This window comes from Leucopleurus acutus (genome assembly GCF_964270905.1).
Source record: "Leucopleurus acutus genome assembly, chromosome: 17".
In the NCBI taxonomy this organism is placed as follows: Eukaryota; Metazoa; Chordata; class Mammalia; order Artiodactyla; family Delphinidae; genus Leucopleurus; species Leucopleurus acutus.
In genome coordinates this window covers 76303762-76321027 of record NC_139159.1, presented here as the reverse complement: position 1 = coordinate 76321027, position 17266 = coordinate 76303762, and the positions used below count along the sequence as shown (strand labels likewise).

The 17266-nt window shown below is 50.6% G+C and overlaps 1 protein-coding gene across 1 annotated transcript in view; it reads left to right on the top strand.

Moving 5' to 3' along the window:
* ST3GAL1 (ST3 beta-galactoside alpha-2,3-sialyltransferase 1) overlaps positions 1 to 17266 on the top strand; it is an 88206-nt gene that overhangs the window by 34336 nt on the left and 36604 nt on the right. Inside the window, exon 2 of the mRNA XM_082858915.1 lies at positions 10878 to 10932. The gene's annotated coding sequence lies outside the window, so the exon portion shown is untranslated. The remainder of the gene's footprint in view (positions 1 to 10877; positions 10933 to 17266) is intronic.

Genomic DNA, 17266 nt, shown 5'->3' with positions numbered 1-17266 from the left:
TGTAGTTTACCAACCCTTGCCTTAGAGAAGTTTACATTTCTTGTGTGTTCAGCCTTTTCCTTGATGTAAATATGGAGTTTTACACTAAGCATGGACCTTCTCCATTCCAAGATAAAATGCAAAAACAAACAAAAAAAAGAAGAAAAAAGTACTCAAAAGTGGTATAAACAGGTGGTTCTGGATGAGGCATCCTGGACGTGCTGGCATCGACCTGCATCTTGGTCAGTCTTAGGTCCCCAGCAGGAGAGGTGGGCGGGGCACTGATGCAGGCAGAGGGAAAGCCAGAGCCTGGGGGCCTGGTGGGACCTCCGAGCAGGGGTGGCTGACGTGGGGACGGCGCTGTCCTCATTCTGTGCTTCTCCCTGACCTTGAAAACTGTGTTCTCAGGGGTTACTGGGCCCGTCATGTTCTGAGAGACCTGTCCAGTCTACCAGCCAGTCCTTGGCAATAGGACCCCAAGTGAGGACCCCCTACTTCCGCAGAAGCCACCGGTCCCTTCCCCAGTCTGGACCCTTCCATGGACTGGGTTGTCAGCCTGATCTTAAAGAATCATGTGCGACTTTTATACTAAGCGAAAGGAGACTCCTCCAGCCTTTTCTTCTGGTCCTATTTAAGATGTCCTCATACCCAGTGCTGTGCCTAAGATACAGATTTCCTGTTAAGAATCTTAATTATTCACTTGAAAACCCAAACTGGTTTGGCAAAGGGCAAATAGGGAGATGCATTTGGTTCTCTGAATTTGAAGAGGCCAAATGGCTTTGTCTTCCTTTCCTCCCAGCTTACTTCCCACCCACCCCTGACTTGGTTAGCCTCAGGACACACTGCAGAAATGAGACTTGGGACTTGGACTGTCCCTGAGTTGACTCATATCTGGCCTGTGACCTGGGAGAAGCCCTTCTCCTTCTGCAACTTGATGGACTTCCCTTAAGAATGGAAATGATGATATGTCACTGTCAAGGTCTGTAGCTAAGAGGAGGGGAGCTACCTTAGGATAGTTTGTCACTGTTGGCGTCAGCTCCGGAGCCCGGCAATCTGGATTCTGGTACCGACTCTACCATCTACTCGCTGTGTGACCTTTGCATGAGTGACTTCACCTCTCTGTGCTAGCCTAAACATGGGGTGACAATAAGGTACCTAATACTAGGCTGTTTGGAAGATTGAATGGCTTTATCCACATAAACTGTTTGAAACGGTGCACATCCAAGTAGTTAGTGAATGTTCTGTTGTATGGAAAGTGCCGGGCAGATAGTAGGTGCTCATTAAAGACAGTCACGCTTCTGTGTTATTAGACGCTCCAGAACAATTCCATATGTTAATCTTGCACAGGGACTGCAGATTTCATGCGTATCTACGTCTCCATACACTCTTAACGCACGTTCTAAGCCCGGATAACCTTGCTTTTCCGTCCTTAGCAAGCTTCGGCTTGATGAGAATTTTCACAATGTGTTTGTCGATCTTTTAAAACCCCTGAGATGAGTATTTACTGCCAAAATGTACAAGTATATCAGAGGGATTTAATTCAGGCGTTGGATAATAAGGCTGGAGACTTAAACAGGGAAATGACAAGGATTTCCTTTCTTTGCCCTCTATCTGCTGTGGCAACAAGCACTTCCGTTTATCCCTTAAAGTCTTGTTTGAAAAGGTCAGCGGTTATTTGCGTGAATCACGCAGTGTGAGGACTCAGGAAGGATGCACTGGAGACAGGCGTCCTCAGATTTCTACGCCATGCCCTGGCCTTTCCCCATGATGGACATTTCCCCGTGTCCCCGTGCTGCTCCCAGCTGGGGTGGGCGCCCTGGGCAGAGGAGGACCTGAGCGCAGTCACGTGACTGTCACCTGTCCTCAGCGTGTGCCCAGCGTGTGAGCCGCCTTCAGTCCACTCTCTCACGGTTCCCAGCACTCTTATTTTCCAGAGGAGGACACGGAGGCGCCGGATGCTTTCAGCACTGGCTGCAGGTTGCCCAGCAAGCGAGCAGCAGGAAGGACATGCAGCTGCCCCCACTCCAAAAGCCCATCCGTGCTCTGCCCTGACTCATCTCTCCAGCAGGTCCTCCCCACGCCTTCCGCCGCCCCTTCATTTGATGTGAGAGGAAATGAAGGACGATGAAATATTTATCAGTCTCGTGTCTGCTGGGTGCCTTCACATGAAAGCCCAGAGAAACACTTTGGAAAGTGGAGGTGATGTTCCAAAGGCCGCTAATTGGCTTACTCACGAGTCTTAATCTCTGGTTTTGAAATATTCGACGTGAGAGACGGGCTCGGCCTGGGGAACCCCAGTGGGACTGGTGTGCCGCTGGTTTCCAAGGACAGAGCTCACCCAGAGGGGGAGACTAGGAAGGGGGTCGTGAAGAGTCTCTTGCCTTTGCTAATTTGCTGGGTGACAAGCCACTGCCCTCCCGGGGCCGCATGATCAGGCCCTGCTTCCCTCTCTGACCCCATCCTGTAAAATTATCCCTTAGCCAGTGTGCTTGCACCGCGCTGGCCTTTGGGCTGGATATGCATAGCTCGTTTCTGCTGTACCACCTTGCACGGACTCTCCCCTCCGCCTGAACTCTGGTCTCCTCGCCCCTGCCTTTGCACGGCCGACTCGTTCAGGAGCTCAGCTTGGAGTTTACCCCAGTGGCACCTTCCTTGTCATCCACTGTCACGCCACCCCCTCGACTTTGCTGCTGAAGTGTTTCCCGTGATCTGCTCTGTTTGATTTGATGCCTAACCTTCCAGAGGAGAAGGCTGTTTCCTTGTTCACCGTGGTGTCACCAGCACCCAGAACAGAGCCCAGCACGTTCTGGGCCCCAGTCAGTCTTTGCTAAGTGACCGATGGCTTCTGCTGCTTGGTGTAAAGCCAAGAGTCTGGACCAGACGGTGGTCGGGGAGCCTCCGTACTCTGGAAAAAGCTCTCTGAACTTGAGAGCGAGTGCTTCACTTTGAGGCTTTCTCTTCCTGACGGTCACTGCTCAGACCAGCCTCACGCAGGGGGCCCAGTTCCCTCCCCGCAGAGCCCGAGGCAGGGGTTTGGTGCCTGTGGCTTCCAGAAGGTGGTGAGAGAGGCTGGACAGGGCAGGGGGAGGAGAGAGGCTGGGTAAGGAGGTATCTCAGCTGGAGTCAACACTCAGCCTGACCCCACGGGACCCCGGAGCCTACAGGGCACCCACCACAGGACTGGTTCCACGTGGAGGCAAAGAGGGTCAGCTTCGTGCAGCCCCGATTCCCTCTGTCATAGTCTGGGGGCAGCCCAGGGTGGCGGGGGCCAGAGGGGGTCACCTCTTGGGCGAGGCAGCTCCTGTCTGGCCAGGGCAGTCCTCTGGAGGAAGGGGCAGCTGCTAGCAGCAAGAGACACAACAGCTGAGGGGTGTTAGCGGCTCAGAAGAGGCTCTCTGGACTGGACGCCAAGAGCGGCCACTCTCCAGGGACCTGGCGGCCCCTTCCACGTAGCCTGACCCCAGCTGAGGGAATTCAAACCTGCGACCTGCCTTTCCAGGTGAGGTGTCTCTGAGGGTCACTGCGAGTAATCTGCTACCCGAGGAAAGGCCAGCAGCTCCTGGTTACCACCCTCTGCCCCTCCAGGCCACTCAGGTTTCCTGCCTGTCCTCTCGGCCAGCTCAGAGAAGAAAGTAATGGATTTTCCTTTCTTAGTGTGCCTGCTATGCGCCAGGATCTGTTCTAGAAGCTTTAAGTGTGTTATCTCATTTACCTCTCCCACCAACCCCACGAGGTGGGGCTTACAATGCCAGCATCTGCAAGGTGAAAGCCAAGGCTCTTGAGATAAAGTACTTGCCCAGGGCCTCCCAGCTCGAGAGGGACAGTGGCAGAATCCCAGCCATGTCTTCTAGACCACAGCCTGTGACCTTTCCCCTCCCACACTGCCTCCATGAGCTTGGGTGGGCAGAGACGAGGCCTCCCTCTGCCTACAATCTTCTGAGGCTCCCACTTGCCCTCAGGCTAAACCTTTGGGCTTGACTTCCTAGGCCTGTCTGTGTTTGTCACCTTGCTTCCTGTTCATTCGCACCACTCAGTGTTGCCTGCCACCGCCTGCCACTGTAGTGTGAAGGGGAAGTGGCATTTGCTCAATATCTAAATTATTAGTTCCTGTTTAGGGACCCCCTCAGCAGGCTGGACTGCACACTTTGTATGTGCTGTCTTGCGGAATCCTCATAAGAACCCTTAGGTCAGCCCTGTTTTTCTTGCCTTACAGACAAGGAAAGGGAACTCAGCTGAAATAACTTGCTGAAAGTCTCAGAGCCAGAAATTGCAGAAGCAAGGATTGAACCCAAGCTGGTCCGGCCCCATACCCTGTGCCCTTATGTCTTAGATCAGTGCTCTTCATAGAGCTTTCCCAGTGATGGGAATGGCCCCCATCTGTCCTGTCCAGTCCCTGCTAACCATACGAGGCTATTAAGTGCTTGAAATATGGTTGTCGCAACTGAAGAACTGTATTTTACATTTTATTTCATTTTAATTAAAAATAGCCACGTGTGGCCAGTGGCTGTGAAGAATTGAAAATCTTGAGATGTTATTCTACTTGTAAGCTAACAAATCAGCCTGTTGGGAGATGCTGGCAGAAGACGTGAGCTTCCTGGATCAGACACGAAGGACTGTATTACTCATAGCACACACAGAAGGCAGTCTGAGCTTTAGTTTGTATCATTTACTTGCTTCCCAAGTCCCATGGCTTTGCTTTGTAGATGAGATCCATGATCTTTTCTAATGGTCTGCAAGCAAACCTACCCAACTTTATTACTAATAAAAAATAGTCTTTATTATGATACTGGATGGTAAGCAGACCTGGGCTCTGCTCCAGAGAGACACACTACCTCTATCTTCCATTCCCTCTGCATCCTTGAAAAGATAGTCCAGAACAGAAGCTGTCGTTGCTTCTGCCCCAAAGACACATAGACGTGCAGAAGACCCATGAAGAATTGCCTTTCAACAGTGACTGCTGTGCTGGGCAGTGTAACTCTAGACCACTTGCAGGGCCTCCTCTGGGATGTCCCACGTGGGTTTCATCCATCTCTACCCTCCAGAAGCCTATACAGTTGGCTGCAGTTTCCCCATTTTGCAGATGGATAAACTGAGGCACACTCCAGTGATGCTCCCTGAATGTTCAGATCATGGATTCTACCGATTACTCATTATCAGCTCTGCCCCCGGCCCTGTGAAGAAAAACAAAAACACAAAAGTGGGATGTTTGTCCTCCTTGCTCTCTTTCAAAACTTTACCCCACAAGACTCTGGAATTCTTTTTCTCCTCTACCTTGTCTTATTCTCCCCGTCTTTCTAGAACCAGTGCCAGGCTCACCTCTTCCCCGAAGCCCTCCCTGTCTAGCACAGCCTGTGCTCACCTTTCCTGTCTCTTCTCTAACGTACAGCATCCTGTCTCACGTACTCTGGACCAGCAGCTCTGAAGAGCGGATTCTGTACCTTCCCGCACCCGCTCTCCCCCTACTGCCAATCGCAAGGCTTGGGGGAAAGCAGACCAACAAACAAAGACCCCAAACCAAATCCAGTGCCCACCAACTCCTCCTTTATGCCCTGCGTTGAGTTCACAGTTGACCACCCCACTTCCCATTCCAGGATCCATGGAGCACGTGAATGAGATCGACTCTCCCTGAAAGACAAGGGAGATATTTTGAAGTGACTCAGAGAAAAGCTTGTTGAGTTATGTTGAGTTTTGGTAAATCCACCCACAGAGATAGAGAAACTTGACATTTGCCTTCCGAGCCAGCGGAAGGAATGAGCCACGTTTCCTCGTAGAAAAGCAGGAGGCGGAGGAGTGACGCTCATCTCAGGAGACCAAGGTTCTATTCCAAGTTCCGATGCTAAGTGGCTGTGGGACCCTGGGGAAGACACTCCCCCTTCCCAGGTTCAGTTTCTCATCTGTGAAGTGGGACTGGAGGGGGGAGAAGAGGAGCCAGACCCTCAAAGTGCTTTCCCAGCCTTCCTTCCTGTCCAGGCTTTCTTGACTCTGGGCTGGGGAGAGCCCAGCTTTGCCTTTGCGAGAACCACGTGCCTCCCGGTTCCTCGCGCAGCCTGCTTCCTGCTGCCTTCTTGAGTGGAACCGGCCCCGCCCGCTCCTGTAGAATGCAGACTTCCACCCGATCGACATGGAGGGAGGCCTTGCTGTAAGGATGTGCTGAAAAGAGGACCACTTGATTCGAATCCAGTCCCGTCCACCTTCCGACTTAATACCTCACACCACCATCCCGCTTACCAACCGTACGAGCACCTACTATGTCAGACGCTGTGCTGAGAACTTTCTAACATCTCTCACTGAGTCCCTGCAACAACCCCAGGATCGGGGTCGGGGTGGGGGGCGGGGTGCTGTTATTATGCCCATTTTGCAGATGAGAAAACAGAGGCTCGGAGAAGTGAAGTGGCTTATCCAAAGCCACAAAGCTGGTGAATGGCAGAGCCTGGGTTGGAAGTCTCCAGACCACCTACTCAGTCCTTCCAAATGGAATGTTTGTTGGGAGGAGTCTGGATAATTGCAAAAGGAACCGTGTATGGTGCTGCCTAACAAAGAGTCCCCGAATCTCAGTGCCGCACAACACATGCTTATTTCCTGTTCACATCACAGGCAGACTGTGATCAACGGCAGGGTGACTGCGGCTCAGCCGTGTTCCTTGAGTTCTCTCGGTCAGAGGCCCGGGCTGAAGGTGGTCACCGTCTAGGACACGCTGTGCTCACGCCAGAATGGAGCGAGCCACACAATCAAATTTAAACCTCCTGCTCAGGGGTGGCACACGGAGCACGTCTGCTCACACTCTATTGGCCAAAGCAAGGGACATGGCCAAACCCAGCGTCGGTGGAGCAGGGAGTTAGGGTCCCCCACGGTGAGGGGTTGGGGGCAAAGAGAGGGGAACGATGTTTGCATAATACAATTGGCCGTAAACCATTGGGCTCTGCAGCCAGATGCGTGGGTCTGACGTCTGACTCTACCTCTTAGTAGTTGTGTGGCCTTCAGTGTGGTCCGTCACCTCCTTGTGCCTCAACTTCCTCATCTGCAAAATGGGGATGACAGTTATAGCCCTGGATTAGCCTCCAAGGGCCGCCGTAACAGAGTATCACAAACTGGGTGGCTTAGATGAAAGAAATGTATTTTTTTTGCACAGTTTTGGAGGCTCAGAGTCCAAGATCAAGGTGCTGCCAGGGTTGGTTTCTGGCGAGGCCTCTCTTTCTGGCCACCTTCTCATGGTGTTCTCACACAGCCTTCCTTCTGTGTGTGCACGTCTTATAAGGACACCAGTCCTGTCAGCTTAGGGTCCCACCTTTATGACCTCACTTAACCTTAATTCCCTCTCTAAAGGCCCTGTCTCCAAATTCAGTCACATTGGAGGTTAGGGCTTTAGCATATGTATTTGGTGGGGAGATACCACTCAGTGCCTTATTCTGTAGGGCTGTTGTGAATGTGATGGGCCAGGCACTTAGGGCGTCTGGCTTGGGAGCACTGAATAGGTGCCAGGCTGCTGGGAGTACTTGGTGGTAGTTTGTCCCACGTTTTGGGCATTCCCCTGTGTAGATATCTCTCATTCCATTTATCTTTAAATCCTTGGCCTCTGTTCCAATTCCTGGCACACACTAGGTGCTCAGAAAATGTATTTTGGGGATCCTACCGTGAAGTCTGAGGCAGCTGACAGGAGCCACCCAGGGTTAGGAGGCCCTGGGCTGTGCTCCTGGCTGTGCTGTGAGCCTGCTGTGTGGACAAGTGATGGTCTCAGGCCAACCAGGATCCCTCACATTAGACAGAGTGGGTTTGTCAGCAAAATCTCAGCAGATTTTTCGTGGCCTTTGTGCTTATACCAAGGTAGTTAGGCAATGTTCAGAGCCAGGGTAGACTCAGAGAGATCCTTTTTTACGACGATGTTGTTATAAACTCCAAGGTGGCCATAATTCTCTAAACTCCCTCCCACAGATACTGCCCCCCACCAGCAAAGCACCACAATGTGACAGGGCTGGGCATGGACGGGCATCAGGAGAACTTATTCTCACTGCTTTGGGTCCGGGGAAGTTTCTGACACAGAACCACGAGCTCGGAATGACCTCTTGGGGTTCCATGGCAACACTCAAAAACCCCGTGTTCATTTCTCTTTCCTCATTCATGTTACCTTGCCCACTTCTGGCCTTGCTTAGGAAGGACTGTGTCCGAGGATGTTTATTTAGCAGATGGCGCTATTGCCTGGGGATGAAGAGGTTAAAGGACATGGGGACAGCCGGCCTTTCCAAGCCCTCTGCCTGATGTGCTCAGACCAGCAGTGTCATGGAGAAGAGAGTACCAGGTGAAAGTTCTGGGCCTCCTCCCAGCTCATTGCTAATTAATTATTGGCATGATGAATAATTCAGTGTGTGCTATCTTATCTCAGGCTCAGTTTCCTCATCTGGGAAATGGGAGCAGTGACACTTCTCATGTGATGTGCAGCATCTGGCCAAGAGCAGACGATGATGATGATGAGATGATGGTGATGATGGTGATGATGATGGTGATGGTGATGATGATGGTGATGATGGTGATGATGATGGTGATGATGATGATGGTGTTGATGATGATGGTGTTGATGATGGTGGTGATGATGATGGTGATGATGGTGATGATGATGGTGATGATGGTGATGATGATGGTGATGATGGTGATGATGACGATGATGGTGATGGTGATGATGATGGTGATGATGATGGTGATGGTGATGATGATGATGATGATGATGGTGATGATGATGGTGATGATGACATGATGATGATGATATAATTATGATGATGATATGGTGATGATGACATCATGGTGATGATGATGGTAGTTTGGTCCTTAGAGAGCACTTTCTCCTTGTCACTGTATATACATTGACCTTCTTAATCTTCTCAGCAACCCAAGGAGGTAGGCAGTCTCAATGTTCCTAGTTTACAGATGAGGAAACTGAGGGTAAGTGACTCACTGAAGGAGGCACAGCCAGCAGTGACAGAGCTGGCAGTGTGGCTTCACAGCCCGTGCCCCTTGCCACTGCATGTATGGCCTTGAGGCTCACCTGACGTTAATTATGGACTGTGTCTCCCGTAGCTCCCTGCATGTGGTGGGAGAAGGGGTACAAGCAATACGTGCTGCTTGTTCTGGAAAGTAATTACTTTTAATTAAACTATTTGATGATTTTTAAAAATTCCTCCTTTCTGGATGTATATCCAGAGAAAATTGTAATATTTGAAAAGATACATGCACCCCAAAGTTCATAGCAATGAATTGACAATACAAGACACGGAAGCAACCTAAATGTCCATCGACAGGTGAATGGATAAAGAAGATGTTATTTTTACATGTTATTTTTATACACACACACACACACACACACACACACACACACACACACACACACACACAGCGGATATTACTCAGCCACGAAAAAGAATAAAATAATGCCATTTGCAGCAACATGGATGGACTTAGAGATTATCATCACACTAAGTGAAGTAAGTCAGAAAGAGAAAGACAAATATCATATGATATCGCTTACATGCGGAATCTAGAAAAAAAAGATACAAATGAACTTATTTGCAAAACAGAAATAGACCCACAGACCTAGAAAGCAAACTTATGGTTACCAAAAGGGAAGGGGGGAGGGATAAATTAGGAGTTTGGGATTAATATATATGCACTAATATATATAAAATAGATATCCAACAAGGACCTACTGTATAGCACAGGGGATTATACTCAGTATTTTGTAATAATCTATAAGGGAAAAGAAGCTGAAAAAGAATATGTATATATCACTGAATCACTGTGCTGTACACCTGAAACTAACACAACACTGTAAATCAGATATACTTCAATAAAAAACCAAAAAAAATCCTCCTTTCCTGTTGTTTCCATGGAGAGTCAGAGGCAGGTTGGGCACATCCTGGGCAGCGGCTCCCTCCTGCTGGCCGGGGCGGGTGCTATGTGATACTAATGTCCACAGGTCATCCATTATTGACGGGCAGAGGTCAGCCAGCTCAGGTCCACGGTCGCGGGTGTGCTCAGATGAGGGGGAGAGAAAGAGGACCCGGAGGTCCTGACCATTCAGAAAGTCGTTTTCATCGCCACCCCCAGGGGCAGGAGCATTTTGCACACCTCGCAGGGGACAAGAGCTAAGACAGCATGTGGCTGAAGCAGCTGCAAGCCCGCAGGCTTATTAATAATAATAATACCATAGCATGTCGTCCTTGTGGTTTACGGAGGGCCCCTCCCCTACTCCACGTTTAGGGAAAAGTGCTAAAATAGCAATGACACCTCCTAATTCTCAGATTCAAGTTCTCTCTCCCTTCGCAAATGCAAAACGCGCAGCTGTTGGCTGCCAGTTAGAATATTCCCGAGTCAGACCCCCTCCCACCCCACATGTGATCTGGGACTTGCCACGAATTCGGTTGCAGGCGCCACCTGCTCCCGTCTGCCCTCTGTCCTCTGGGTAGAGAAGGGCTTCGACCCGACAGACAGGTTTCCAGCCCCTCTCTGACCCCACTGGGCTCCACCCGATGAGCCCCAGTTTCCTCCTCTGTCCTGTCGGAGGCTGGGAGGTTAAACCACACGTGAAGAATCTTAGCTCAGTGTGGGGCACACAGAGGTCTCAGGATCGGAATACGCCCTCCTCTGTCTTCTGTCTAGAGCAGGAAGCGGTCACGGTGATCAGGCAGCACGGAGATTTCATTTACAGTTCGGAGCAGAAAGCCTGCACATTCAGGTCCCCTGACTCCCCGCAGGGCTCTGTAGGTGACCGCTGTTCCCTCCCCACACCGCGGCATGCCTCTTCTCATCAGCAGTCAGTATTTACTCTGTGTGTGAGCTGAGTAGAAGGCAGGCACTCTCGTTAGATCTTCACTCCCTCTCCTTAAGACTGAGTATTTTCTTCTATTTTTCAGATGCAGAAACTGAGGCTCAGAGAGGTTAAGGAACTCCCCAGAGGTCACATAGCCGGTAAGTTGCAGAGCTGGGATTTGAACCCAGCTCTCTTTGACGCCAGAATCTGTACTCTTAATCGCCTTGTTTTCTGTGCCTTAAACCATGCTGAAATGACCGTCCTCCTCCACCCAAGCGTGGGAGGCCTGTGACTTGGTTATTGTCATATTTCTTCCGATGCCTTCTACAGCATCCAGAGCACAGTAGGCTCTTCGTACCTACAGGGTGATTAGAAGGCAGTCCTTTCTAATCTCACGCGGTCGTGCAATGTTCAGGGATAGGGATGTGTGTCTAATCATAGAAAAGTCTTGGTTAACTAAGCGTTTCCCCTTTTTGCCACATTCAAATGCATCAGCAAGTAGCCAACACGTGCAAATAAGAAATGCGTTATAACCCCGTTATAAAGAGCAGATACTCTATGCACAGACTGTATCTATAGACTATTTTGGAGATGAATGGGTCTTTCTTTGTGATTCCAAAAGCAGGACCCTTGACTTGGTGGTGGGAAGGAAGGCAGGGCAGGCGTGGAGGTGGGTCCAGCCTGGAGGCCCCCAGCACCTCCACCCCACATGCAGATAGGCACCCACTGGGTGCTAATGCTCTCCACCAGCCTCTCTCCTGCATCCTCACTGTGGCTCCGACCATATCCACTTTCTCCTCGTCCTGCTGCTTCTCACATCCCCTTTCTTCCATCTCCTCTTTCTCATCCTTGAACCCTTCTCTCTTCCTTTTCAGAAGATTTCCTAGAACTCAGTTTTGAAAAACCTTTGAGAATGAACAAGCCCCATTTAGTAACATGACCACAAATAAACTACCTGATTTGGTCTCCAAAGTCCTCCAAGAAAACCCTGGAGTCGGGGTGGAAGTGAGTGTGTCATTCACAGGCTACTAGAGTGGACAGTGGGTGTGGTCTGTGAAGGGCTTTGGTTTTAAAACCCCCTTAGGGGTGGTGAGGCGGCCCAGCAGCTGGGCCAGCAGTCCCCACCCTTGGATCAACCGGAAAAGCTGAGTTTCCGTAGCTACTTGTTGCCTGGGTGAGATTCAGTTTAAAGAAGATATGAAAACCACAATCTAACGGCCATTGTCCTTGTCCAGGAGTCCGGAAAGCTGGTTCTAGGTCTGGTTCTGCCACATCACACTGTGTGGACTTTGCCAAGGCCCTCCTCTTCACGGGGCCTCAGCTTGCCCATCTGTACAGTGGGTTATGGACCAAGGGCAGCCAAGGCTGGCCCTTGGCTGTGGTTTCCCAGCTGGGGCATCGGGGAGCCTTCGATGATGCTCATGCAGATTCCTTCTTGACAGGGAAGAGCCATGGGGGCAGAGGACTGAGAAGGGGGTGGCATTTGATAAAAACCACCCTATCCTCCATGCATACCCTGGTCAGGACAAACCCAGAGCCAGATGCACACGTGGGCTCAGGAATGAGCCTCCCGTGGCCGACAGAGGCCATCCTACTGTTCCAGGGAGGTCAGACGGAGGCTCCAGGATCTTGGGAACCAGACCTGTGGACCCCACAGCGGGGCTAGGTGCCTGCTCATGAGCTGTGTGCTCTGCGTTCTGTTCCTGCCACAGAGGAGCCCAGCAGGCAGGACTCACACCTGCTGGCCACGGCTCTGAGCCCTGTGCAGATACACAGTGTGGTTTTGTAGTGTTTTTGGTTTTGCTGTTTTTGCAGAAGCCAAAGGAAATCTGTAGGCTGGGCCCTGACTTCCTCTCCCTGAGGATGGCTGATCTGCTCGGGCGGGGACAAGCAGAGCTCAGCTAGGAGAGGAAACCTCAAGACACAAGGTCCAGAGTTCAGAGGGCACCTGCTCTGAGCAGGGTACTGTGGCCGGCCGTTCATGGGCCAGGCTGGTTGAGGTTGTCATTGGAATCATCCTGTTCACCATATGAGAACACTGAGGCCCGGAAATGACCAAGTTCCCTCATTTTCACTGTGCCCACACCAGAATGAACCTCTGCTCCCTGAGCTTGGAGCACTTTTCACTCTGCTGTCAGTCCACACATATTTGTTGAGACCCTAACGCTGTTCTCAGCACGGGGGGAACACAGCAGTGAGGTGAAGTTCCTGCCCTCCTGGTGGGGAGGAGACAGACAAAGACGGAATTCAGTATACAATGGAGTGTCATTTTTCTGATTAAGGCTATGAAGGAAAATGCAGCCGAGCAAAGGGATAGTGACAGCGAGACTGTCTTGGGGTGATCAGGGAAGGCCTCTCCTAGGAGGGCAGCTGGGCAGAAGAATGAATGCAGTGAAGGAGCAAGCCCTGTGGGTTCCACCTTGAGAACATGTTCTAGGTAGAGGGAGGGGCACGTGCAAAGGCCCTGGGGCAGGGCATGTGCTTATTGTACCTTTGTACCCTTGGATTCTGATTCTCTATGTGCTTGCCTCCCCACCTTCCAGCAACCCAGTTCCTAATCATCTCCATTGTTCCCTCCATCTGTCACCTCCAAGTGTCTAGGGGTGTGGCAGGGAGTAGCAGTTGTGTAGCAAGAAAAAGCAAAAATTGAATGGGGCAGAGAGAAGGTATATCTCTAACAGGAAACCGCTTGTCTCATTTCTTCATCCTCTTTGCACAGTTCACTCTTGGGTGACATTTGAAATGGTTTCACATTCTTGCTTTGCATTTATTCTCCAAATGTGTGTTTAAACCAAGACTGTGGGTTTTCCGTGCACTGTAATGTACCATTTCAGGCCCATGCTTCCAAGCAGGGCAGGAATCTGTGGCAGGAATCTGTATTCCAAAATCACAGAAACAGAGCAAGAAAGTAGGTTGGAGCTGCACTGCTGACCTCAAGCTGAGCGCAGGAGAGGGGGCTCCAGCCCACAGAGCCTGGGGTGGGGACGGGGGCGTGGCCGTTAGCAGGCTGTGATCTCGGGCGGGCCGTCCCATCTGGGGCTCCGTCTGCTCTGTATCTGTGTTGGTGCTGATGTTGTCTAGCTCTGCTGGAGCAGCTCATGGGCCAGGTGGGCCAGGAGGGACATACTTTGGGGGTGAGGGACCCCAGCTTCGAATCTTGCTGCCACCACGTTCTCATTTACAACTTTGGACAAGTCACATCCTCTCCCCCCCACCCCGGAGCCTTAGTTTCTGCACCTGGAAAAAAAAAAAAAAAAGCAGAAATGTGTGATGCTTCCCGTGACCCTCTGCGATCCTGAAATGCCACGAGCCTTTGCCTCAAAGCAGGCAGTAGTCAGGCCCAGGGACAGAGAGTTTCGGCGGCTTCCCTTCGATTCTGTTGACATGGGGCTCTTGGCAGGGAGGGGCCCAATGAAGGGGGCACGGCCTTGGCCGTCCTGCCTCAGGCATTCATGTAAAGGGCTTCAAATAGTCCTCACCTCTCCCTGATCTGAGACCTGGGTCTGCAGAGCCAGAAACTCATTTCCGGGAGCAAAGGAATATGTATCTTTCCTCAGGGCCCAAAAGGACTTATTAAGTCTTCTGTGAACTTAATCTCATTCAACTGGAAAAATAATAATCAGAAAGCAGTTCTGCCTGGTTACCATGAGTTCCTTGAAAGTTTCCCATGAGAAAGGGGCAAAAAGCTCATGTACCGTGAGGCTCAACCCTCCCTGCTTCCTCCCCACGGAGCAGGGAGCCTGGTGGTCGACCAGCAAGCCCATCAGCATCATTGGGCTATCCACCTGTCCATCTGCCCATTAACAGGCCCCCCATGAGGGGCCAGGGCCAAGGGCACAGCACCAGAGACACAGAACTAAATAAGACACAGTCTGTGCTCTCAAGGGCAGTTCAGGCTCAACCTGACCGTTTTCTACATTTGGTCAAACTCTAGAGACTCCATGACTGAGCTCGCTCTCAAGGTCACAAAAATATAAATGTTCAGAAACTTTCACTTCTCTACGTTTTCTGTTTTCCACAACGTCTGCCCCAAATTCATTGGTGAAACACATTCTATGTTTACTAGCTAAAGCTAATGTCTCTCTTTGCTTTAATCAAATCAAATTTTCTTCTGGTCTGTTCCATCCAATACATCCCAGTCTCATATGAATTCTGGGGAAAAGGGGAAGAGAGGGAACCAGGGAAATTCGGGGGAAGATGATGCTGGAGACATGAAATTCACCTGCTGGGAGGCGACAGGAGACAGAAGGCCACTCACTCCATCAACAAGGACGTTTGGTTGATAACAGAATACTTTAAGATATGGAAAGTAGAAAAGCATGGGTGTAAGGTCTGGGGTTTGATTTTATTCCACTAACAAGCTAATAAGCTAGCTTGTTAGTGTTTCAGGGATGCTGGCAGAAGACCGGCGAGTCCTGGGTCAGAGAAGAGAGACTGGTATGAGGTGGGAGAGACCCCACTCCTTTCATGCCTGGAGGCTGAGCTCAGGGTGAATTCTTCTAAATTTTAGGGAGATTTTAGCTCAGTCCGTGCTTTCAGAGGCTGAGCTCAGGAAACAAAAGCGAGTGAACGTTCTTGGGACCAATTGCAGGTCATGACTTGTCAGAAGGCACTTATTCTCTAAGCCTGCTTATCTACTGATAAAATAGGAAGGAAATTGGCATCTGGGCATATTGTAGAGGCCTCGTGAATATAAGTTGAATCTGAAGACCATGTACTTATTATTTGCATTAATATGAGGATGCAAACTCATTCTAATAATTCGGTCTTCTAGGTTTTAGATTATTCCTTTTTTTAACTGAGCTTGAAACTATTTGATGTGCAGCTCTAGTTCACAGCACACACGCAGACACCCATGTAGAATTCACCTGCCAGTATCTTCCCTGATAAAGATGTTGGTCATTCACTGGGAGAGGGAAGGATGTGAAGGTGAAAAGGGTCGGGTTCCCAGAGGGCAAAAGAATAGAGCCAGAGAAAAGAGCTGGGGCAGCCCCTCTTCAGATCATGTTCTTATGGGTGAAAAAAACGAATCAATAGTCCATCTAAGAAAGAAATGGAAAATCTTATTCGAGCTAACCTGACGATTATAACCCAGGAGACAGTCTTTCAGAAAGCTCTGAGGACTGTTCCTCCCGTTAAAGGTCAGAGCACAAGTAGACAAGTTTTTGAGACAAAGGGTTGGACATCAAATGACGTATTATGGGCAGTTTACACAATCCAGGTCTACACGTCCAGAGCAAGTAATGGGTCATGGGTCATCGTGACCCCTTACCAGATTAAGAGGAAAGGTTATCTCCTAAGGAACTGTGGCCCTTGATGAGATTAAGGAGGAATGTTATCTTCCAAGGAGGTCTGGATGCCCATGCACAGCACACACTAAAGGGAAGGAGGAGGTCCAAATGGGCAAAGAGAACTTCTGTGTTTAAATTTTTCTTGAGTTGCCATAAAATATGAATTTGATTTCATCGTCCCTCACTCCCACCCCGTGCTGTACATCTGGAGAGAGCTGTAGTTACCCCCATGTCCCTCCCTCAAACTCCAGCGGTCCCTGTGTCAACCCGGGATACCGCCCCGTGGCTGGGCGAGGTCACCTAGCTGGCAAGATAGAAGCTCTGGGACTCTCAGGTGGAGACCCTGACTGGTGTCAGGTGTGCTCCACCAGACCCTGAGACATGCCTGGACTTGCCACCCTGGCCAGCCTCTGAGACCCCAGGAGAGCAGCCAGCCTCTTCAAAGCCCGCCTCTCACCACAGGCATTTTAGGAGAAGACGAAAGGACGCCTGTGTGTTTTAAAGCAAATTAGGCAGAACGAGAGATTCTGAAAGTGCTGTGTTCCCCAAGTTGGAGGCCCTTTGATGGGCAGCAGGGGACAAACCCTGAAGTCTCCTGCCCGCAGCCCTCGGGAGCTGGGGCAGAACAGCTCCGTCCCTGGGGCACACCTGACCACAAGGGGGGCATTCGCCATCTGGGGGTCAGCGTTGCTCGCTCTTTCCCTCTCTCCTGCTTGACTTGCCTCTTCCATTGCATAGAGGATAAGTAGTGGCTGTGAGTACTTTGCGGGGAGAGGCGGGGGTGGGAATAGTCCTGAGTGGGGTCTAGCTGGCAGGGATGCGCCGCAGGGGAGGTGATGGGCTCCAGCCAGGACTCCAGCTGTGGAAGCAGGTCAGGCTGCAGGGCACTTTGGTGCAGAGCTCAGGCACTTGGGTCCAGATGGCTTGGATCACCTTTTAGTGTCATTCTCCAAAATGTACAGCCCTGGGCCAAATGGCTTAACCTCCCTGAGCCTCCATTTTTTCATCTGTGAAATGGGTATATTAATAGATTCAACAAGTTCGCAGGAATAAAGCTCTTAGACCAGCTCTAAGAGCTGCACTCAGCCCAAAGTCAGGGCACAGGATACGTCTGCTCTTAATCGGATTAATACAGAGGACGGATCAGATAGGCTACTGGCCTGTATGGAGGCCAAAGCTTGTCCTTGTCTCATTCCTTTCC